This window comes from Syzygium oleosum, unplaced genomic scaffold, assembly GCF_021117445.2.
Source record: "Syzygium oleosum isolate NSW1041296 unplaced genomic scaffold, Sole_v2.1 Sole_v2.18, whole genome shotgun sequence".
NCBI classification, from domain to species: domain Eukaryota; kingdom Viridiplantae; phylum Streptophyta; class Magnoliopsida; order Myrtales; family Myrtaceae; genus Syzygium; species Syzygium oleosum.
The window spans coordinates 3,833,702-3,857,678 of record NW_026607502.1 but is presented as its reverse complement, the minus strand read 5'-3'; the positions used below and the strand labels follow the sequence as shown (position 1 = coordinate 3,857,678).

The 23,977-nt window shown below is 39.4% G+C and overlaps 1 pseudogene; it reads right to left on the bottom strand.

Annotated features, from left to right (window-relative positions):
* Positions 1-8,685: 8,685 nt before the first annotated feature.
* On the bottom strand, positions 8,686-13,932 carry LOC115682123 (two-pore potassium channel 3-like; annotated as a pseudogene).
* Positions 13,933-23,977: the final 10,045 nt, after the last annotated feature.

The window sequence follows — 23,977 nt, the reverse complement described above, 5'->3', positions numbered from 1 at the left end:
AAATACAGCGATGTCGCTCTCACCCTAATGAAACTTTCTATTCAAACCCCCCCAGAAGTTCGGATTCTCACGAATCTGCCCCGGCGACGTTTGTTCCGCCTATAAATTTTTTTGTAAAGAATTTCTCATTAATTTAGTGAGCATGAGTATGGTTTAAGCAAGGGGGTAAAGAGGAAAGACAAGATTAGGAGTAGAATTTGACACGTGATTTGATTTGAGTATAGAGAATTACAAAAAAGAGGTTTAAATCCAGGGCCTCATGACTCACATCGATTAGGTTTGTGTCCACAATCGGATTCCTTACGTGTGAGATCGTATCACTTGGTGGGATTATTCTTCACCAGCCCATTCATCTGTTCAATCAGATAATGATAATTAGGCCTTTTTAGAACAAAATTAATAATTAATTTCCCCCCCTTTATTTATTTTTTATAAAATTTTCCCTACTTTTTTCTTTTATTTGGTCAACAATAATACAAAATTTCAGGCAATCATCAAATCCCAAGGAGGCAAAAAGAAAGGGGTGGGGGGGAAAATGCAACCTCGAAATGATGAGAAAGAAAACCAACTCTCACTTTTGGGACTTGGTCGTTGAGAGCCACCAAAAGTTGTTCAAAGATCAGAAAAAGGCGAAAAGCTTGGACTAATCCCCAAGCTCAATTTCACATTCGAGTTTTCAGCAGCCAGAAAGTAGTTGGATTAAGAATTAAATGACACCCTTTTGGGAGGTTAAAGTAAAATACATGGTAAGGGCACTACCAAGTCCATTCATCTAGAGAATCCATGTAAAATGAAGAGAGGCGTTAGTCGAACGGTATCAAATTACACTTCGGGTTGTGCTCATCGGGTCGACCCGGGTGGTCATCGGGCGATGTCAAATGGTGGATATGCATGCGGATAGAATTTTCGATGCAATCATAGTAAATTGATATGTAACGTATCATACCATATGTTAACAAGTTTAGATTCATTCTTTTTAAAAGTAAAAACACTTAAAAATTGTCTTTTAGTAGATGTATAACTATCGATTAGGTATGGACATCAATCACGTGCAAAATTAACCAACAAGAAGGGAGAATCCAAGTAATTTTCCTGAATTTCGGGCCCGATTCAGATCAAAATGTGATCGAGAATTGTCACGGGCTGTAATTATATAGAGAAAACGTGCATAGAGTCCCCACAATAATCAAGAATATACAAATCAAAAACAAAAAAGTAAGACCAAAGGGTCTTTTCGATCAGAAAGCAGAAGAGAGGCAAATGGTTTTTGAATATGAATTTGCGCTTCAATTATTTGATAAGGTATATTGATGGCCACGCCACAATTTGCGGCTAATTGTGTCCACAGGATATCATGATTTCAGCAGGCCACCATCATAGCCCACCAAAAAATTAACTTTAGCTTGGAGGAATAGAAGAACCAAAGCTTCCCATTGGCGGTGTACTTGACCATGCACTAAAAAACATAGATCTAATCAAGTGATTAATGATGTTAATTTAATGACATAACTAAGTTGAATGATTCAAAGTCTATCTTCATTTTTGTAACTCTCTATATCTCCTCTTTTTAGGTGTCCATAGGACTTATTAGGTCTACTTTATTCCCTAGCAAAAATGTGTGACAGCTACCAACCTTCTCATATAGTTAGTTGTTGAGCAACAAGGGCACTAGATTGCCTCAGGAGTGTCCTTATCTGCACAAAAAAAGAAAAGTCTCAGTGAAAAGATAAAGCTGAAGATTAATTGTTCACATATGAGTGAATAGCCAGCCCACCCAAAGCTCATCTTGAATAACTTAGAAACAGTTTAGTCATGTTTGGTTTTAAGGGGGTTGAAGCCCACGGTTAGGTTTGCTTCCCATTATCTCCGATTTACGTTATCAAATGGGTATTACATAAATCCGAGATTTTTTTTTGTTTAAAGTGAGTTTTCAATCCTGAAAAATCAAAGGGTCTAAGTAATAAGTAAGATGACGTCCCACAAGCCCCCCAACTTTACCGTATGGCTCGTCGCCGACCTGACCGAACCAATGACATGAGAAGGAAATAACTTCACAGATTAAAATTCGATACCGACAAATGATACGTGAATTATGAAAAGCGTAAGATGTAATTGCGGCATGACATACGGATGAAGAGACGTTGATATGTATTTGAAAGTAATGGTTGATCAAATGCGGGGGGTTAGCTTAAGAGGGAGGACTTTCTAGTATTAAAAAAAGAGCATGAAATTTTTGACCTAAGCTGCGTCCATTATTCGTGACACAAAGTATGGTCTACATTCAACCAAAAAAGAAAAAACTTAAAAAGTATAGTCCTGTTTATTATTAATTTCTTTCCCATTTTTTTGAAAAATTATTTGGCTATTGGAAGTCACTTTCCTATGAGAGAGAGAGAGGGTAGGTTTTTTTTTAGGTGTGTAACCTGTGAGACAGCGACGCATTTCTTTGGCGGCAAAATGTACACAAATTTGAGGCGTAAGAGGTTTTTGAAGCCTGTAAGGCATGATTTTTTTTGCAATTTCCTAAGGCTCAAAAGTGAAAATTATTCGTTTACCTAAGTCTTGTGAACTGCCCTCCATCATTCCAAAAAGGTACATGACATGTTGTCAGATTGGAGCGCATCATCTTAACTACACCTCGATTATCCCCGGCTAATTCTATATTCAATCGTCCGGTTTCGATGATTTTGTGTGCTTTTTGTTTTCGATTTTTTTCTCCGTCCGGTCAAATTCTACATCCGTCACGGATTCCATCTCATTACCGCTCACCGACACTAGGAGGGGCTGGTGGTGGCCCCGCCCCCTAGGTTTCCTCAAATTTACTTTCGAATCGAGAGGAAAAAACTCGTGATGGTTTCACTGATTTAGAATCACGCCATTGACTTGACCATGTTGGGAGCCGAGGATCCGCTGTTGATTTTGGACGGATCCCTTCGCGCCGGGAAGTTAAAATGATCTGTATGATATTGAGTGGATTTCACTTACATGTAATTATGATTTCATATTTATTTATCATTTCAATAATGAAATGCAGGGTAGATTAGAAAATTGCGAAATAATATCTCAACTATTTACTTTTTTAGAAACACTAGAGGAAAAGATAGAAAAAAAGAAATTTTGGGATATTAAGATAGCTGTATGAATCTATATAATATGTTTATATTTTTGGTCTCGAAGAACTTAATACACAACATAAGCATGTTCATAAGAGTTATCAATCAAAACATGCACAATATCAAATGATAAGCACGTACCATGTGAAGTGAGTAAGGTCACAAAAGAATAAAACTAAGGATACTTGATTTGAATTGGGTATGTGATAAAAAGTAAATCGATAACTTGAAAATAATTTTAAAAAATTGGAAAATTAAAATGCCAAAAAGGGCGCAAAAGACAGAGGATTAGCCTTTTTAAAAGCTACTCTTCCTTGTAAGGCAAGAAAAATATTTCATTTATAATAATGTCCTTTTTTGCACAAGTGATAGTTCCCTCAACCCCTTCCACTAAAAATATGATCTCTTAGAAAATCAGTTTGTATATAGTCTGAGACTTTTTCTTTTATTTTCTAATGATGTGAAAATTCATTTCGAATAAACAAACTTTCAATTCATGAAGTATCTTGTTAACCTCGTAAGTCAGTTAAGACCGAGCCAAATCTTGATTAGATGACCTGATCATGAAATTATTTGTTATTAGCGACGCGAAGGATCGAGTTTATGACATGTGCATAATCCACATTAATTAAAAGTTGATTTGTTAACCACTAAACCAATGTCTTCGATTATTCTCAACTACCCTTTCGATGTTTCTTCCCGTATAAGAAACCCCTAGTATGGATGGAAGCGAGCTAGACCATCAAACTATGCAATTCATGCACACCAAACTGGATTAACCCATCTTAATCTAAATGAACTTTCAAAATGATCAAATTCATCTTCCTAGTCTCTACTTATGGAACTATCACATGTAAAAGATATAAATGACAAACAAACATACAGGGACTTATTCTAATCGTCAAACTGCAACATCACGGGGTCTTCTCTTTCACTTAATAAAGTGAAATAAATAAAATAGAGAAAGAAATGCACATCTTTAGGACCTTCTATCAAGTTACCGCCAAGATCACCCATTTGAAAAAAATTTATAAATTTTCAGATCTAGTTGAGATTGCCAATGTTCATATTCCACCTGTGAGCGTCGACAGAATTTTTGCAATAGTTAAAAAGAAAGTGAAGAACACATCACGTCGCATTGGTCACCTTGGGTCCTTGACCAAAACCTCTTATCATTTTATTTGCATATATTTTTCTACTCCTTTTTTTTTGCCATTTTGTGATGCTTTTCATTTACTTTGACTTGATGGCATATAAAGTCAAGTTGCTCACGTCACTATTCATCGAATACTCCACTAGGAATGTTCCTGTGGAGGTTAAAATATAACCCTCTTGGCTGCATAATTTATGTCAAATGGCAGTATAAGTTGCACACTTTACAATGGGCACAACATTAATCATGTTTTCCATCTAACCCATTTAGATAGTTCATAATTATTTTTCTCCCTCCTAGTAATAGGCGTAGTTACATGAAGTCTTTCACGTATTTGACTAATCTCTAAGTTCAGAGATCCTGAAATTGCACGCATAGAAAGTAAGTACAGAGCATATAAGTTGTGTTTTGAGTGATTTTCTAGATAGAACATACCGGTATTGTGATTTGAACCAAATCTTAAGTAAGAAAAATGAATACGCTGATCACTTGATTAAATGTTCAATGTATGTAGCTGATAATTGCTTCTCAGATGTGAAAGGGTCTTCTGGGTTTGATTCTTTTTCCTAGTCTAAGAAGCACATTTGACTGATTCTAACCACCAAAGCCTTCTTCACATTCATCAGCACCACTTAAACAGTTTCTTTTTTAAAAAAATTTGAATCTCGTAATTATGTGTCCCACCAGTCTACTGACTACTATGCAAACAAAAAAGAAAGACAAGGACCCCGTTGTCTTTATAGTTAGATTAGATTACTCGGTATTTAATAAAATAATGTTTGATTGAGTCATCAACTGTCATGGATTGCAATAGGACAAGTTGACTTTGCCATGTGCATTAAATTCTAGCTCGCCTTTTTAATAATGTTTCTTTTCCCTCCTTTCGAGCAAAAGCTATGTACTCATTCACTCAATAGTGCCTCTCTCTTTCTCTCGGTTCACCTAGTCAAGGTCAGTGAAGACAAAATACTACCTCCCCGATTCAAGAATTCAAAAGGGTACTGCAATGATTCTTGTATAAAGTCTCAAAATTGGAAGACTGATGACTTGGTCTGCATTACTGTGGAATTTCTATGACCTGTCTGTCAAGTCCTAGCCCACTGTGGCTTCATGGAAGTGTTGTCTTTAGCTCACTGCAGAAGGAGGTCCAATCGGAGGATAATGTTCTTTTTTCTGGAGAGATCGAGAAAATGAAGACAAAAAGCTCTCGAAGAACATGAATATGTAAAGGTTGGGTTAGCTGGTTGCTTTTGTCCAATTCAAGATTAGTCTTAACATGGTAATCTGCTAATCTGCAACTGGCAAATAGAGGTGCGTTTGTTCTATCAAAGCAAAAAAGGTGGTTTTGATCGGCAAGTATTATTGGATCTCGCATGTGTTTTATTAAAAACCAAAAGTCAAGAGCATCATGTGTACAAACAGATGACAATGGTGTTCTTGCTGTTTCGAGTTGAAGGGCATAGCACTCACTGAATCACGAAGACCGAAGCACTATAATTGATGGAACATATGAGACACATTCATTACTTGTGATTTTATGTCAAAACACTCTAATATCTCGGAAACTAGTTGTGTATTGCAATTAGAGTCGTGATATATACACGTGCGTGCGAGCGGTCACGCAACGTGATTTGTGCGTGGAAATTTTTGTCGGTCTTCAAAATTAGTTTCTTCGTCTACTTGTCAACTTATATGACTTATAAGTAGATAAGTCTATTTGATTAGATAAGTCTATTTGATTTTTTTTTGGATACTTTTTAATGAGGATGAGGAAATGAAAAGAGAGATGGAAATAATACTTGTTCACTTTTCAAAAGCTTGAAATTCACGTTTCTGCCCATAAATAAAAATAGGGGGAATGTCCAATACCTTTTCAAATTCACTTACCATACCCTTACCGTACCCTCCCCTCCATGGCTGAGGTAGATCTCCCTCTCCTCCCTTTTTCCTTTTTCTTTGGTTGATTTGGTTCTATGTTATCTATTTCTTATATTTCTCTTGTTTTGCGAAGTTTTTCTCTTTTATTCTAGTCTAAATCTGAAAGCTTCTCTCTTCTTTTTCAGGAGGTTTCTATCCTAATTTAGTCTAGATTTTGAGATTTTTGCGTGTATGATTTACGGGTTTCATTTCTCTCGAGTTTCGTTGGTGTACAAATTCAGTTTCGAAAGGGATTTGAGAATCTTTATAAAGGATTCGCTCTCATAGGTGTCAGATTTCTGCTTGTTCAACCTTGTTATTCTAAATGGCGATAGTATTGGGGACACCAAACCTAGGTGTGCACAGCTGAGAGGCAAAGCTGTAGCAACAGATGGAGATCTCAGTATGTGCTCTTTACTGAAGATGGATTCGGAGATCAGCTGACGATTTTGGTACGAAGTAGTTATAGATTTGCTTTTTGAGCGGGTGACCCCTAACTTTGTTCCGATTATTCATCTTGTTATATGAAGCTTGTTTTGTTCTGAAATTGTTTGAGATTTGTCATGGTTTACAGTTGAACTGAGTTGATTTTCTCTTATATTTTCATGGAAATGAATGAAATGTTGCTTTGACAAAAAAAGAATCACTTACCAAATTACCCTCTAATGATAAATTTTGATTCAGTACGTAGTTACATTCCATTCTTAACATTCTCTCTCTCTCTCATCCATACATTCAGTTCGCATACTATTATCGTTAAGTTTTCAAAAAATCAATTGACTTTTCTCTGGCTTCGTTTTGAATGACAATGACATGTGAACTAGCATTGATAAAAGAGGTGTATTTCTTAGCAACACCATGTATCAAAAGCAAAATATAATTTTTCCCCATCCACTCATGAACTCGGTGATTTGTCAACACAGTAGTATAATGTTGTTGGTTTGTGTAATCGTTCATTTATGCTTTTGTCTAAGCTTTACATGAGTTATAACTTGTTTGCATTCAAACCCACATTTCTTTGTAGACAATCCCATGTTTCTTCATAGAAGAAAAGTTTTTGAGGGCTGGGTTCACTTGGTCTACATATATACATAATCATTTTTGAACCATAGGGTTATGAGAAGTATTAATGATTTTTTTTTTCATGGTAGAACAAGTTTAAAAAAGTTTAGTTACAATCTTTTCCTTTCTTTAGCATTTCTAGACTTTATTGTCTTGACATTGGAAGGAACGAACAAATTAAAACACGAATTGAGTTTGTAACTACATGCACATTCGATGGGTTTTGTGTTTGTGCTTTTGGAGATAGAAGTTAATCGTTCTCTCTTCGTACTAGGCGTGGAAAGGAAACAATTGGAAAATTTCAAAGTAAATTAAGATAGGAAAGTAGCAATCCATGAATCAATAAATTTGCCCAAAAAGGTGTTGACAAATTGTCCATACATGCTTCGACAAAATCGACGGCTAATTTGGTCGATCAATTTAAAACAAACGGGTTTTGTTTTTTTTGGAAAAACAAAGGGGTTGTTTTAGCCAAAATGGGGGTGAAAATACACCCTTCCCACAACATATATCTAAAATAATATATTTAAAATATTTAAGAAAGGAAAGAATGAATGAATTACTTAAAAAGTATGAATCCCTGTTTTATATTATAGACATATTTGGTTGATTATCGAGAAAAAGAAAAGAAAAGAAGAGAAAGGAAATTGACAACAGAACAAAGAAGCTTTCATTTACAAGTCAAATCATTAATAAAGCGAAGGATGGTTCTCGATGGGCGCAATGATTCAATTTCCTTCTATTCCCTCGGGCTCCAAAGCAACGAAATATTTGTAGCCTTTTTTATGGAAACATAAAATTTCTAAAAATAATCATTTATATTACTTGAAATCATTGATTAATGAAATATATTTTTATTATCGATAATAATTTATGTCAAAATATTTTCGTGAGCGATATAAATTTTTTTTTCGTTCATTTATTTTTGCAAGCGATTTTTAAAAAAAGACTTTTCAAATCATTTATTTTTCGTGAAACAATCAGAATTAGAGCATACCATAGAAGGATGACAACATATCTTCGTCAAGCTTTTGTGGTAAGTTGTTCAAACGTGAGGTTGCAAAATGAAATGAGCAAAACTCAGAGGCTCGTTCAGAGTAAAATGTCTTTCTAGATCATGTACATACAGACGTAACGCAAATAATTTGAGTACGGTTTTCCCGTTCGCTTTTTTCTTTTAAAATCAAGAAATTTCCTTCTCGGAGTTGCCCGAGAGATTGTCGTTCGAAGATAAATCACCACCTCACTTGGAAATACTTCCGAAAACACATTTTAATGTAACAAAGCAGCTAACGGCGAAAAGTCGGACATACCTTACTTCCCTTGAAGATATTACACAAGAACTGATCCTATTTCCGGAAAAACCCTAATCAAATGGTTGATGTAATCAACACAGAGAAGTTAGAACAAACCCCAGAGAGAGAGAGAGAGAGAGAGAGAGAGAGAGAGACCTATAGAACTTTATTTCTACTTCAAAGACGTACACTTCATAGAGAAAATGTTTGTCTTTCCTACTCTCTGTACATAAGTGGCAAAGACCCTCTAATTTTCTGGCCTTTATCAAAGAATAATTCAACCAAGTCTCTCATGAAGGGAAAGAATATGTACAGAATCATTCCGGCTTGAAATAGTATTGTCTTTCCCTATGCATCCTCTACCTCAGGCCCGTTTCGAAGAAGGCAGAATGAAGGCAAATCCACGCGTCGTGAAAGTGCTTCCGGTCATCAACCAGGCATCGCAATTGACAGATGAGCCCACCAAAATATGGATATGCAATGCATATCGATAAGAATATAGGGAAGCAGTTCAATGTGGAGGGACACAATGTAGAGGGACCGACCACTCTCCGAAAGCATCATTTCTGTATCCGAATATCAACAGCACAGAAATTGTTTACTTTCTTTAAGGTGAGCATTATCTTGGAATTTCCTCTCCTTTTCTAGGTGCGTTTTGCAAAGAGAAGAGCCTAACTCGATCAGTGACGACTTTCCATGAGATCAGCAAGAGTAATCTTCCCACATTTGCCGGTGTCTAACCGATCAAACTTATTGCAGATCTGCATTATGTCTTTCTCTGACACTTTTTTCATCTCTTTTAACTTGTAGATGACATACTCGGATTTACTGCACAAAGACACCAGCAGTGAATTTCACCACAGATCCAAGTATAGTATATAAACATTTAGAAATTGGCAAAAGAAGCTTTTGATAGCTATATTGAATATAAATATAAGCTTAGACTTGGGTATAATCACATACATCCAGTTTAGGTTCTCGATAACTTTAACAAACCATATGGGTGTAGAGCATATTTAATCAATTAATTCCATAACAGACAAATTTTCGAGACTACTCCCCCCAAGTTGAACAGTATATGTTCTGAGAGCGCGCTTGCAAAGTACAAAGATAACAAGTGAAAAGTCAAACAAGCTAACACCTTGCATGGCGTAGCCCATCTCTGCTGCCACAACACACTCCATAACACACTGTGAACTTGCACGAACGCTTTCACACCGTCGAAAACACCAGCAAAAACTTAAACTTTTCTCAATGCAAATTACTGTAAAAGGTTTGACAGATTGACTTACTAAACTGGGACCTCAATCACTGGCCAAAATATTAAAAAACACACTCCATAACACACTGTGAACTTGCACGAACGCTTTCACACCGTCGAAAACACCACCAAAAACTCAAACTTTTCTCAATGCAAATTACTGTAAAAGGTTTGACAGGATGACTTACTAAACTGGGACCTCAATCACTGGCCAAAATATTAAAAAACACACTCCATAACACACTGTGAACTTGCACGAACGCTTTCACACCGTCGAAAACACCAGCAAAAACTTAAAATTTTCTCAATGCAAATTACTGTAAAAGGTTTGACAGAATGACTTACTAAACTGGGACCTCAATCACTGGCCAAAATATTAAAAAACACACTCCATAACACACTGTGAACTTGCACGAACGCTTTCACACCGTCGAAAACACCAGCAAAAACTTAAAATTTTCTCAATGCAAATTACTGTAAAAGGTTTGACAGAATGACTTACTAAACTGGGACCTCAATCACTGGCCAAAATATTAAAAAATGGGGATCTCAATCTTTCACTTCAAACGAGTTTAACCTTTTACTGCACCAAAAAGGGGCCAACAAAGACGATTTTTGTCCCTCGGATGAGCAGTTAATTGTACAACATGCTTCAAACAAGACAAAATGGTGGGAATTCGGATGCGGCAACCAATATACTCCACTTAATTGAAAAAATGATGGCAATTTGGATGCGTCAGTCTATAAAATCCTTTTAATGGAATGGCAAAGTGAATATATTGTGATTATACTGATTATCACTTTTTAAGGTTTCCCTACCTTTTGAAATTGTTTATTTAAATTGTCAGCAATAAGACTCAACATCCAATCCCTCACTAATCCAAACTTCATTGCTAAATCAAGAGCAGATCTTTCCATGAGCATTAAAGAGACAGTCGAATGAATTTCAGGGTGTGTTTGGACTTCGAAGCCCCAATTATGCCAGAGTGGGCAGTCAAACAGCAAGCCAGATCACAAATAATTCTCTTTAACATATCAGCCTTTTCCACTAGGGTGGTCTGGTCAGTGAAATTGTACCATCTCATCCTCGTTCTCCCTGTTAAAGCTACATGCTCCCCGCTTATCTACACAAAACCCTTGTTTTGAGTTAAGAAATACTTTCAATCTCTAAAAAAATCATGCACGCAATATTCGAAGCAATATGGAATGGGGAAAATTCCTAATTTGATATTCCTGACGATCACAGAACAAGAAAGTGCAGAAAACCAACATAAGCAGATGATATAAAAATGTTACTGCTATCATAACTTTGAGGGTACGCATATTCTCTCACAGCAAAGATAATTCTCGCCTTAGTACCAACAAGACACTTTGGTTCATGGCTCTACAGGAATGAAATCATTAAATCAAAGATTTCAACAATCTCTCTGCTTCTTCTGGTCAAGAACTCAACTAAAAAAACGGAGAATAGAAGTTGTACAAAAAGAGAAAGTTCATAATCTCACACTTCTGATAAAGGATAGATTCTTCCTTCCTTTTATTAGGGAATGGAAGGAAACAAGATTTTTGAACTTCTGCTCACAGTTCAGCAGCCCATCACTTGACTGATGGTATGGAACACCTTAGAACTAGTGTTTCTGTGATAATGTCACTCTCACAAAAAATGAATAATAAATTTCCGCATGTTAGGCTGGCAAGCAAATGCTATCTAAGAACTGAGAATGCACAGCAAATAAGTAAAGATAATCCAAGCATTGAAAGTAGAGATAACGAAACGGTTCTTTGGAAAATAAAGGAAGCATGTTAGAGAGCAGAAAAGAGTTCCCAATTCCAAGTATCAATTTCCATTCACTATCATAAAATCAGCAAAAGATTATATTTGATATTGACTCAATTACTCATTCTGCGTAGACTATTGACTAGCTGGACATTACCTGAAACAGATTTTAGGGTCATGCAATGATAGATTATTAAAGGTTATCCTGCTCAAAATTCTTCTGGAGGGCAATGCGGTTAGAATATACAGTTCTACTCTTTCTTGCATGCTCTGTTTTGCTAAGTGAGATCAAAGTAGTATCATCTCCACAACCCTTCTATTCTTGGATTAAACCCTTTTTTTCTTTCTTCTCATTAACTTATTATGGAAAAAAGTGATATTCTTTTTGGCACGATCAAGTCAGATACTGAACTGCCACAACATAATAAACGAGGCCTTCTACAATAACATCTGAGAACCAAATAAAACCTACGTTCATAGATTTCCTTTTCATTGCTCCTTTCCTTTATCATTAGAGTACCCCACAGTTATAAAAAGTGGTACAAACTGAGTGACAGAGAAGAAAAAAAGCCAATAGACGTGCTGTCAACATTTACTTGAGATGACATGCATTTTCAGTCTACGGTGAATGAATACCATCATTTCAGTATTTTCTTCATAACTGAACAACAGAAAAATTCGTATTTGCTCAACTGAATGAAATGGTTGAAAAAGTTGTAAGGTTTCAGCTTGCAATGTTACACCATCGTGCATAACCCAATACCTTTTCTATGACCTTCAACATTTTCTTTTTGTGAACTATATATTGAATTTTACTTGTCCAGGTCACATATCCACAACTGAGATAGTTAAAGATTCTTATATCATTCAGACTACACAATTTATCTGCCAAACTGTTACAAGACATATTAAACAGAAGCGCCCATTCCCACTAATTCACATTGCTTCAATTACTAAGAAGCCAGATGTTGGGAAAAGCTCAGAGCATCTCAAATAGTAAGGTGAAATCAAAGAAGAGCCGAAAAGGAAGCATAGACACGCATCGTCTTCCCAAGAGTTATGCTCGTTGAAGAAGCCAACCTAAACGAGTACTACTCGATAATAAGCGTACCTTACAAATCCATTGTTGTCCATATCAGCTGCAAGAAACTCGGCAATGGTCATGTCCTGACCTAGCACCCACTTGGCCACCCTTCTCTGACGCTTATCCACTCTTGCTTCAGCCAGAAACAGGAATGCTCGAGCAACAGCGAGAGTGGACACGAGCAACCAAATCGAAGCGAAAATACGACCGGGCATAGACTTAAACGCCCTATCACCGTAGCCGACGGTGGTGACCGACATCACAGAAAGGTAAAACGAATCCAACCAATCGAGGTTCTCGACAAAATGCATGACCCCAGCACCAACCCCAATACAGATGACAACCACACCCAGTGCCAATGCCACCTTCATTCTAATCCTCATCCTCCCTTTCTTCAAGTCGAAAATATACGTCCCCGCTAAATCCTTCTTCTCTCCATCACCCTTCACTGACCGCAACATGTAGTTCTCTTGCAAATCGAGCACGTAACTGACCATCCCAGTGAGCAGAATATCCACAAAACCAAATCCCACCAGCACAAACATGATAGAGAAAAGCTTGGTAGCTACACTATTCGGCGTGATATCGCCATAACCGATCGTGCACATCGTCACAATGCAAAAATACAACGCGTCCACGACTGGGTGCGTCTCGGTCGCCGAGAAGTTACCCCGGTTGAACCAATAAATCACCACGCCGAGCGACAGGTACAGTACCAGAAGCACGACGGCCTGGCGTATGATCGACGGCGAGGCGAACTGCGGCTTCGGCGCCGCGCCGCCCTGCCTCTTGAGGTCGTTGATCACGGCCATGGCGGGGGCGGTCTTGGAGCGGTGCAGGTTGCTCCTGCTCCAGAAGAAATTCGGGTCGATCAGCCAGGACTGCGGCTGCGGCTGCTCCGGGGTCGGCGGCGGGGCCTCCGGTGTAGAGGAGGAGGAGGAGGGCCTCGCGGGGTGGAGGGGGGAGGGGCGGCGGCGACGACGATCGGGGAGGCGCCGCGGCGGGGCGGGGAGGGGCCGAAGATGAGGCGGTCCTTGAGCTCCGACGGGGTGAGGGGCGGGGGGAGGGCGATCTCGCCGTCCTCGGGGAGGGGGAACAGCGGGGGCGGCCGGAGCCGCGGGCTCGCGTATTGGAAGAGGAGGGGCTCGTCGTCCATGGCCGACGGCTCGGTCGGCGCCGCCGCTATCGGCGGAAACCGGTTGCCGGCGCAGCCAGAGAGAGAGAGGGAGAGTGTTTTCGCTTCGCTCTTCGCTGCGATAGGAGTGAAGATCTCTTCTGTATCTCCCTCTCTCCTGTTTCTCTCTCTTCTTAAGGGGGGTCGTTCTACACGCGCCGCGCCGGGCGCGTGGGACGTGGTCGGTGGGCTGAAATCGTGTGGTGAGGGGAGGGGCCTTCTCTCTCATCACGTGACGTGAGCGACCTTTGATCGTATCCGCGGCGGGTCCGTGTCGTCTAGCAAGACTGAGGCGTCGCTTCACTTTTTATTTTTATTTTTATTATTATCATTATTATTATTATTTGGGTTAATACTACGAAAAATTCCAAATCGATTAATTTTTTTATCACAAACAATTTCAAACTGGTACACTTATAATAAATCTACCCTCTATTAGATTCTGTTAAATTTTACCGTCAAATTGTTTAGTTAGAGTGTACCAATTTAGGGTTCTACCTTTGGGTAGGTTTGTAGCTAAAAAGCAGTCCCTGAACGGTTTAAACAAGAGGTTCGCCCGTGCAGGATAGCATACCTGTTGCAAACTGATCTTATTTTCCCTGGCTTCAGCGTAGATCCCCTCATTGGTATCAGAGCGTGATTTTATATCTAGCTTGGTTCGTTCAATGCGTTTAGTTGGTGATTGTCCAGTGCTGCGAAGATCCCCTTTTCCCTTTATCATGGCCAATCCAGATACAACTCCAATCACCCTTACTGCTTCTCTCACTCCATCATCTTCTTCATCCTCCTTAACAGAGTTTCATACTTCACATGCTTCTAAGATAGACTACTTCTATGAAGTCTCTCTTAGCTATAAAACAAAGATTTCCGAAACGCAACTTCCTCTCATGAACCCATACTTAACCTTTGCCAAACCCGCTTCATCTTTTTCCCCCATCAGGTCTATACGACATCTCATCCGTCATACTCCGAAAGAGGTCAAAGAATACGTCCAGTCTTCTAAATTTGACCAACACTCAATTCCGGTCATTGAAAAAGAATACTTTGTTACTCTTCAAATTCCTCCTGAATTTCCAAAACAGTAGATCCAACAAGGGTATTCGCATATTCACTATAGAGCAGTTCGTCTTGCTCTCACCTTTCATGGGAGAAAAGGCTTGTCTGTGTTGAGGAAAACTCCTATTGATTTTGAAGTTGACAAAACCTTCCATGTTATTGTAAATCTGATACTTATTATGAACTATTTTATTCCAGGTATGAATATATATTCTGGAAGCTTAGAAGGAAGCTTTTCAAACTTTACAAGCTGGCAAAATAAGAAGTTCATATCTTATTGAAGACCCACATAATCTTAGTTCTGAGAAGCAGACGCAGGCGCAGAAATTATTCAGACGCAAAATTTCTTCAGACACAGAACTCAGAATGAAACATAATAGCTAGTGATCTGGTATGGATTTCACAGAAGGAAAGTTTTGATTGTCTCAATCTCAATCAAATTGATTGACAATCAAACATTACGACAAGTATGCATTACAAACGGATAAAGCTCTACTTATGGAAACCAAGATTCTGATTGTATGGGCGACCAGAATCAGCGGGATTCAGACTCTGTCATCCAATGGCTACTTAATCCTTTTTATACAAATCTGTCCAAGGTGAAGATTGGAAGATGATCCTCTAAAAGCTGTCCAACGGCTAGTTTGGAAGTTGAGGAGTATTTAAGGAGATCAACGAGCAGCAGAAGGAAGTACAGAATCAAGAATCAACAAGTCCAAAGTCTGAGCATACTCCGATCATTTTCTCTTGTCTTTCTGAGCCAAAAATTAAGATCTTGAGGGACTCTTTGTAAGAGTGATTGTGTGAGATAAAGAGTCCTATCATACACAAGAGTGCTGTCACTCAGAAGTTGTAATTCCTCTTGATTACATAGTGAAATCCAGCCGGTAGGCTGTCAGCGTGGGAGAGTGGACGTAGGCTTGCTATAAGCCGAACCACTATAAACTTGTGTGCAGTTTTTTTATCCCTTATCTCTTACTTTACACACTGCACATCAAGAGCACTGTATATATAAACTGTTTTGAATCTGAATTTTATTCAGACTCAACTGTGATATTTCATTTCCGCGTAAATTGATAAAAATTGTTTAAGATCACCTATTCACCCCCCTCTAGATAATCTTTGCTAGCTAAATCAGTCTGTTGTGGCAAGAGTGGCTCTTTTGGATACTAGGTTTCTAGAATACCAGCATGCTTGTATTGGTACTGTTCAAACTACCTTAAATGCTGGAACAGTCTTTGTAACCCTTTATCCAAATTTTAATATTACCCTTTCAGATCCTCATCTAATTTCCTTCTTGAAAGTTCAACTTCAGCTTACTGGAGCATCTTAAACTGCCGATTCAATTGCTGCAACTCTTCATTACCAAATGGTGTATAGAGTCCAAAATCATGCCTTAGATTTGAATTTCCAAAATGGAAATGAAGATGCACTGTTCATATCCATGCAAAATGATCAGGCCTCTTGCATCCATGTTCCTTGGCAGGTTCCAAAAGAAAAGTTAGCCAAGCTTCTCCTTGAATCTTGGATAACAAATTATGAAAAGCTCTACAAAATAGTAAGCCTCTCCAGTCTTTACTGTAACCATCAAATTCAACAAAGAAAAAGAAGAAACTCTTTCAATCTTTCCTACTATCTTTATGATAGAACCTTGTGTTCCTAATCCAGTTCCTGAGAAACCAGACCCAAAAAAATTGGTTCAATACTTCAAAAGTGACGGACATCCTGTCCATCACTATAAAGACCCTATAGTTATTGTTTCTGGGATCCTTTTTGCCAGTGTTCTTCATGTACAAATTCCCTAGATGAAGTAGATCCAGCTATTAGGCCAAAGCGAAATACCAGGAAGGCCAAGGACAGCTTCTACCAAAGATATTTGGATGGAGATCCAACCATTGACACCTTTGGAGAAAATAGCGGATACCAGTTTATGGTTTCATATGGTTCGCCATCACCTCCATCACTTCCTTCAACTCCATCACCTCCATCATTTCCATCATCTCCATCACCACCATCACCTCCAGTTTCACTTCCATATAAAAAATCTGTTGTTTCCCCTTTTTACAAATCAATCTATAAGTGGGTAAAGAAGAATTCTTATCCACTTGAAATCCCAATCTTTCTTGAAATTCCAACCACCAGGCAACTTTCATCTATTTCTATGTTCAATGAAGCTGATTTTCCTCCTTTAAATCCTATTGAAAGTTCTCGGCTTTCTTTTCCTGCTACTGAGGAATTTACTGATCCACAGCGAAGATACTTTCATGCTCCAAAAATTCCTTCTCCCACTGATGTAGATGAACATGGAAGGCCAAAAAGAACACCTGTTGCTGAGGCTGTTCTAAATTGGCAATCGAAAACTCTTCTGGCACAAAATCAGGCTTTCAAGATGATTGACTGCAAAATTGTTGATGTATAATAAGAAATCCGAATATACAACGAGTTTATCTAAAAGATGCCTGTGGATTTCCAGAAAAGGCTTCATGCTCTGGAATTAGGACAGCATCTAGGATACCATTATCTTGAAAGTTTGAAAAATGAAATAGATAAACTCAAAAGGCAAATCAGTCTCCTTGAAGAAAGAAAATTTAAGTCTACTGATTTTTTCTCTATTCCGCGAATAGAATACTCTCCTCCACCACCGCAAAACTCTCCAGTTTTTGCTGCAGCTGCTCTTACAGTCGAAACTTTTACTTAACGAGATAGAAGTGATATGATAGAAATGCGAAATCCCATTCGGGAAATGGAAAAGCTCCGAAAAGAAAGAATGAAGGAAAAAGCAAAACCTGTTGCTGAGTCCTCTGAAAAACCTGAAAAGAATTTTGACCAGCAGATGATGATCTCAAACCCCTTGGAATCTTTTCTGAGGGATTTAAGCAAAGATCAACAAAAGAATCCAGAACCTGATTCAGAACAACATCTACAAGTGTGCACTCCTCCAGAAGTACTAAAGGTATCAAATTTGCCAAATTCAGATTCGGAATCTGACTCTTCATCCTCTTCTTCTTTCTCAACTTTTCCAAATTCCTTCCATTGAATCTTTCCAAATACCACCAACTACTCCTCCAATTTTTATGGCTAATCCACCAGAACAAGACATGGAACCAAATTCATCTGAACCAGAGGTTATTCAAATCAATAACCCATCTTATATTTCTGTTTCCCCATCCAAACAGTTTTTCACTCTTGATGATATTCTTTATTCCAAATGGCCAGAAATATTGGATGAATTCCATGCTTGGTTAAACACCAGAGCTCTTGTTGTTGAAAGCAAATATGATGTTCTTTTAGAATTTGCCACAAGGTTTACTAGAAGCCTTAAACATTGGTGGCAATCAACTTCTGAAACAGATCAAATGACTTTTCTTCTTCTGCAAGACTTTTCCCAAGTCATTGTTGACACTTAAATTTTGCCTAGTCCATTTAGGGTTTTATCGCATAAAAAATTAGGGTTTAATTTTTAACCCCTAAACCAAAAATATTTTCGTTAAATTCCATGGCATATAGACATTAGGCACATTTGCATTAATAGGATCTATCCAAAAAAAAAAAAAGTTTCCGGGCCGGGTCAGTCGGCCCATTCTTTTCTTCCCTGTTTATCTTCGCGCGGCCCATGCTTCATTTTCTTTTTCTTATTTTCCCACGCGGGTCGGCCCCTTTCCCCCTTGGCCCGGCCCGCGACTGTTCACCTTCTCCCCCCCAACGTCGCTGGTACGGGGGGAGAGAACAGAAGCGAGCAGAAGCAGAGCAGTGGGAGTAGAGGCGCGGGGGCACGGTAGCGTGATCTACGGGTCGGGAGATCGACCGGCCGCGGCAGGCTGGCGATGGCAGGGGCCATGCACGCCTGCCTGCTGGCCGGCTTTAAATCGAGAGCCGAGAGAGAGAGTTCTCGAGAGAGAGAGAGAGCTAGAGAGAGAGAGAGATCCGAGCGAGAGAACGGAGGAGAGATTCGGAGAAAATCGAGAGCGGGATCTGAGAAAGGGAGCAGAGAGCTTGCTCGTAGCTCGGCTGCGCCCGAGCGTCGTTCGACGATCCCCGACCGTGCCACTCGAGCTTGCGGCCTCCCTTTCGCGTCTAAGGTGGGTCTCGATTTTTTTGGTTTTTCTTCAAAGGTCCTGAGCTAATTTCCCGATGATTTCGGCTTGGAGGCATGCGAGGTGACCGAATGTAGTCCGATCTATCGTGCTCACCCCGTTCGCCGCCGCCGAGCCGGATAGGGAGTGCCGCAATGGCATCCCCCTCCCTTGTTTCTGCTTCTGTTCATTTGGCTCGTTGGCCGGAGCTTGCAGCCGTCCGGCTCGTGCGAGTTCCGGTCCGTGAGGCCTCGTGCTTGTTCCTGTTTCTTCGCATGTCTAGTGTCGATGATCCCGGTCCGTTTTGAGCCTCGATTGTTCTAGAAATCCCTTGTTTTTTTTAGCGCGCGTCAACTGTTTGACGTTATGCCTGAACCAAACTTCTTGGATTTGCCTCTGTTCTGTTGTGCTTTTTTTGTGCGTGAATGCCGGACGGTCCCGGCGTGCCGCCGATCGCCACGGCGGTGACCCGAATGGAGTACGCCGCGGCTCCTCGTCGGGGCGGCGATGCGGATATGAGTCGAGCGGCGGCCGAGCAAGGGCTCGGTCGCACGGTCGAAAGCCCTGACCGCGGAGGTCGGGGCATGTCGAACGACGGCCGATCACGGGCTCGGCTGCCGGACCGAAAACCCCAGCCATGAAGGCTGGGGTTCGGAGAAGCCGACGTTCGGTCCGCGGGGCTGGCATGAGTCGGCAGTGCGGCCGCAAGTCGGGTCGGGTGAACGTGTCGCGGGCACTAGGGTTTCCAGCAAGTCGGGTCGGCGGCTTGCGGTCGGGTCAGGTTCACGGGTCGAAACCGGGTAGAGTTTTATTTAATGTTTTGGGCCTTTTAGTTATTAGAGTGGGTTTTTTAGGTGTTGGGCTTTCGCGGATGGGCCGAGTTTGGAAATTGGGTTAAATTGTTATTTTGTCTCTTTAACCCTAGTGGGCTTTGGGCTTTTGTTTCCTTTTTAGAACATTTTCCGGGCTGGGCCCTTTTTCCTTTTAAATTTTTTTTTTTAGATCGGGCTCAACAAATGAGCCCAGTCCGGTTGTGGACCCGGGCCGGCGCGCCCAGGTCGGTCCAGATCCGGGTCGTATGTGGAGACCCGACCCGGGTCCGATTTTATATTACTTTAATATTAAAAAATTTTAAAAAATTAAAAATATTTTTTTTATTAAAAAATGAAAAAAAATTTCGAAAATAAAAAATATCACTTGGGCTTTGCAATTGGCTTTTCTTGCCTTAATGTGTGATTAGTGTCATATTTGATTGCACGTTGCTTGATTCACACACTTTGAATCGCGTGTTTAATCTAACTCGCATGTGGTCGATTTTGCACGTTAGGTTCATGTATTGATTGTTGCTTTCCCTAGTTTGGTTAGGAATCAAATTTTGAGACTCTCGATTAGTGTGAACACATTAGGCGGTAATTAAACAAGGTTAGGTACCGAAAGGGCACTAATTGGTCAATTAGTGTAATCAAGTCCCCGTACCCATTGAATCTCTGGTTCGTAGAAGTGAAGCATTTCTCCCGTGCTTCACTTGGGTGTCTAATCGACCCACCAAAAATTGATTAGTGGCGACTCCTAAATGAAATTGATTTGCATGTTAATAACTTAAACCTAAGTCGCGAATTGGTATGGGCTTGAGAGAGCTCGAGCTAGGTTTAACTTAGTAATCTATTAGCCAAACCACCTAGGCGGCGGGGTCGGTTCGGGGAGGTCGCGACAGTCATTGGAATCATTTACCTATATTTCATAACAAAACCTGCTGATCTTCTCCTTTGGAAAATTGCAACAAGAAATCCATCTTTGTCTTGATGAACTTTGTCTCCGAAGACAGAAGATGAAAAATTACATCAGAGACAATCGTGAACTTGATGGTGCTTGCTCCAAACAATATTTGAAGATCAAATGTTCAAAGAAAGATTGTGACGGTTCCTACGGAGAATATTCAAAGAAAAACAAGCACTTCAAGAAGTATCGAGTGAAAAGATCTAAGCATTTCAGAAGAAAGAAGAAATTGCGATTCCTGCGAAAACATAGAAACTTCACAGGACGCAAGAAACCAAACCGTTGCTTCATTTGCAACCAGAAGGGCCACTTTGCCAAAAATTGTCCTTAGGCAACAAAAGGTCAGAATCATCTCATTCATAATATAGAACTAGAGACAGGAATCTCTCTTGACAATGATAATATCGAATCCTTGTTCTCTGTAGATAAAAATCCCACTGACCAAACACTTTGCATCATTCCTTATTATTTCACCCCCAGTGAAATAGACTCTGATTCAAAACCTGAAGAACTTTTCCATCTATCTTCACACTGAAAATCTGGACCCCAGTATACATTCCAGTCAACTTCATTGTCCCCACTTCCCAGTCAAAATCTATCTCTCAAAGTTTGCCAAATCAATTTCAGTCATTGCCCTCATAGATACTGGTGCCAGTGCTTCAATTTTAGATACTAAAGTTCTTCCTAAAGAATACTGGACTTCCTATGTTCGGTATTTCAACTCTGCTTCAGGAGATACTTTTTCTACAAATGTTCGCACCACATCTGTGTCTATTCAGTTTTTCCCTCAGTACTCCATTACCACTAGAATTCTTGGATCTAGTCTTCCTAATAAAGACTTGATTATTGGGTGGGATATTATGACTCAACTTCCAGATTTGAGAATTGTTCCAAGAAAAGGACTTAAGTATAAAGACCACTTATCTGAATTCGTCAATATACAAAGGCTCTTTTCCATCCAAATGAGTTTGTTAGATCCAATCATGTAGAAATTGTTGAAATCATGCTCAGAAAATCATTTCGAATTCTCCCAGAAATGTTTTCATCCTTTTGTGGAAAAACCCAGAATTCTATGTTCGGCTCCCCTTCAAGAAAAATGAAGATATAAATCCTACTAAGGCAAGTCATTCGGGAATGAATCCAGAGCATTTAGGTCTTGCTAAAAAACAATGCTCAGAATTGTTACAACAAGGCCTTATTGAAACTTCAAATTCTCAATGGACTTGTGAAGCTTTCTATGTCAATAAATGTGCTGAGCAAAATAGAGGTAAGATGAGATTGGTTATCAACTACCAGCCTCTTAATCTTTTCCTCCAAGATGACAAATTCCCTTTGCCTTCTCGAAATTCCCTTTTTGCGAAAATCACTAAAGCCCATATTTATTCAAAGTTTGATCTTAAAGCCGGATTTTGGCAATTGGGCATTCATCCTGATGACAGACTAAAAACAGGATTCTATATCCCAAACCAACATTTCCAATGGAGAGTTCTTCCATTTGGTCTCAAGGTTGCGCCTTCCTTATTCCAATAGGCTATGTGTCGCATATTCCAGCCAATTTTGTCCAATGCTGCTGGCTATATTGATGACATATTACTCTATAGTCTAGACGAAGAATCTCACTGTTGACTTCTTGAGCAATTTGCAGAAATTGTGAAAAAATATGGCATCATATTTTCCCAGAAAAAGATGACCATTGCCCAAATAGAAATTGAATTCCTAGGCATGCACCTTAACATAGGCACATATTATCCAGGGCCGCATATCGCCAAGGAATTACTAAAATTTCTTGAAAAGGATTTTACAACCCAGCAAGTTCAACAATTTCTCGGGATAATCAATTATCTTAGAGATTTTGTCCCAAACATTGCAAGGTTGTTAAGTCCTTTGCAATTGATGTTAAAAAAGCATCCAGTACCATGGGGAAAGGCACAAACCAGATCAGTTGCGGAACTCAAAGAAATTATGCAAGATCTTCCCCCTCTGCAAATCCCATCTACAGGAAAGAGAATTTTGCAAACTGATGCTAGTTGATAAGTATTGGGCGGCCGTATTGTTCGAAGAACTTCATGGTAAGCGACATCTTTGCGCTTACAAAAGTGGCAAGTTTTCTTAGGCAGAAATGCCTTATCACTCTACCTTCAAGGAAATTTTGGCAGTAAAGAATGGAATGAAAAAGTTCAAATGCCATCTTATTGGCCACCATTTTCTGGTAGAACTGGATATGACTTCTTTTCCCAATATGACCAAATTCAAACAGAAGCAAATTTCTCATCCTCAACTACTCAGATGGGCTAAGTGGTTTTCGAAATACTCCTTTGAAACCAAAGATATTGCAGGAAAAAAGAATGTACTTGCAGATTTTCTCTCCGGACCAAAAGCATCAGCAGAAATCAACATGTATATTCTCAGGCATTCCTTCCCATTTCAGCCAGACAAGTACAAAATTGAAAGATTTCGAGAATGACCAAGCTTGGAATACCCTCAAGAAATAGTTGAGCAAATTCAAAAGGATAAACTCACTGAAAATTTTGACAATCTCATGTGACAATGTCACACTGACCTTTTCAGACTATATGGAGGCTCTATTCTTAGCCCTTTTGGATTACACTCGAGGTGCCCTTTCATTCACCCATTAATTTGAAAAGAAAATAATTTTCTTGAAAAACTTAAATGGCTATTATGGTACCTAACCAGTAAGTACTTAATAGCTATTGAGTTTCCCACCAGAAAATTTCTTTTCAACTTAACCAGATTGATTATGGCTGATCACATTAAGTTAAATGAACACGAGAAAAACCTTTTATCCATGCTCAAATGGTTTTACCCTCTTGTTTACTGGAAACGACTCTTTCTAGAAGAGTTAAAAAAAAGTCCGAGATAATCCAGAAACACACACTATTGTACTCCTCCATCGTCCATGAACTTTTGTGTACAATGATGGTACCATCTCCGATACTCCTACAGCAGTAGGCAAGCCCCAGTCACAACTCCATGTTGCACGTGTCTATAATTCATTCCCTAGTCGTATTGGCTCTGTTGAATATAATTATAGGGAACTTTAGAGGTTCTTAAGCCAAGAAAATCGTATTGTCCCAAAAGAAGCATGGGATTACACCACACCTGTTTCATGGGATCACAAAGGATCTTCATCTGTAATGAGACAAGCACTCTAAGAATATGATCAAGCACAAGTACAGCTCGGACCATCACAAGATCAAGAAATATCAAACACAGGA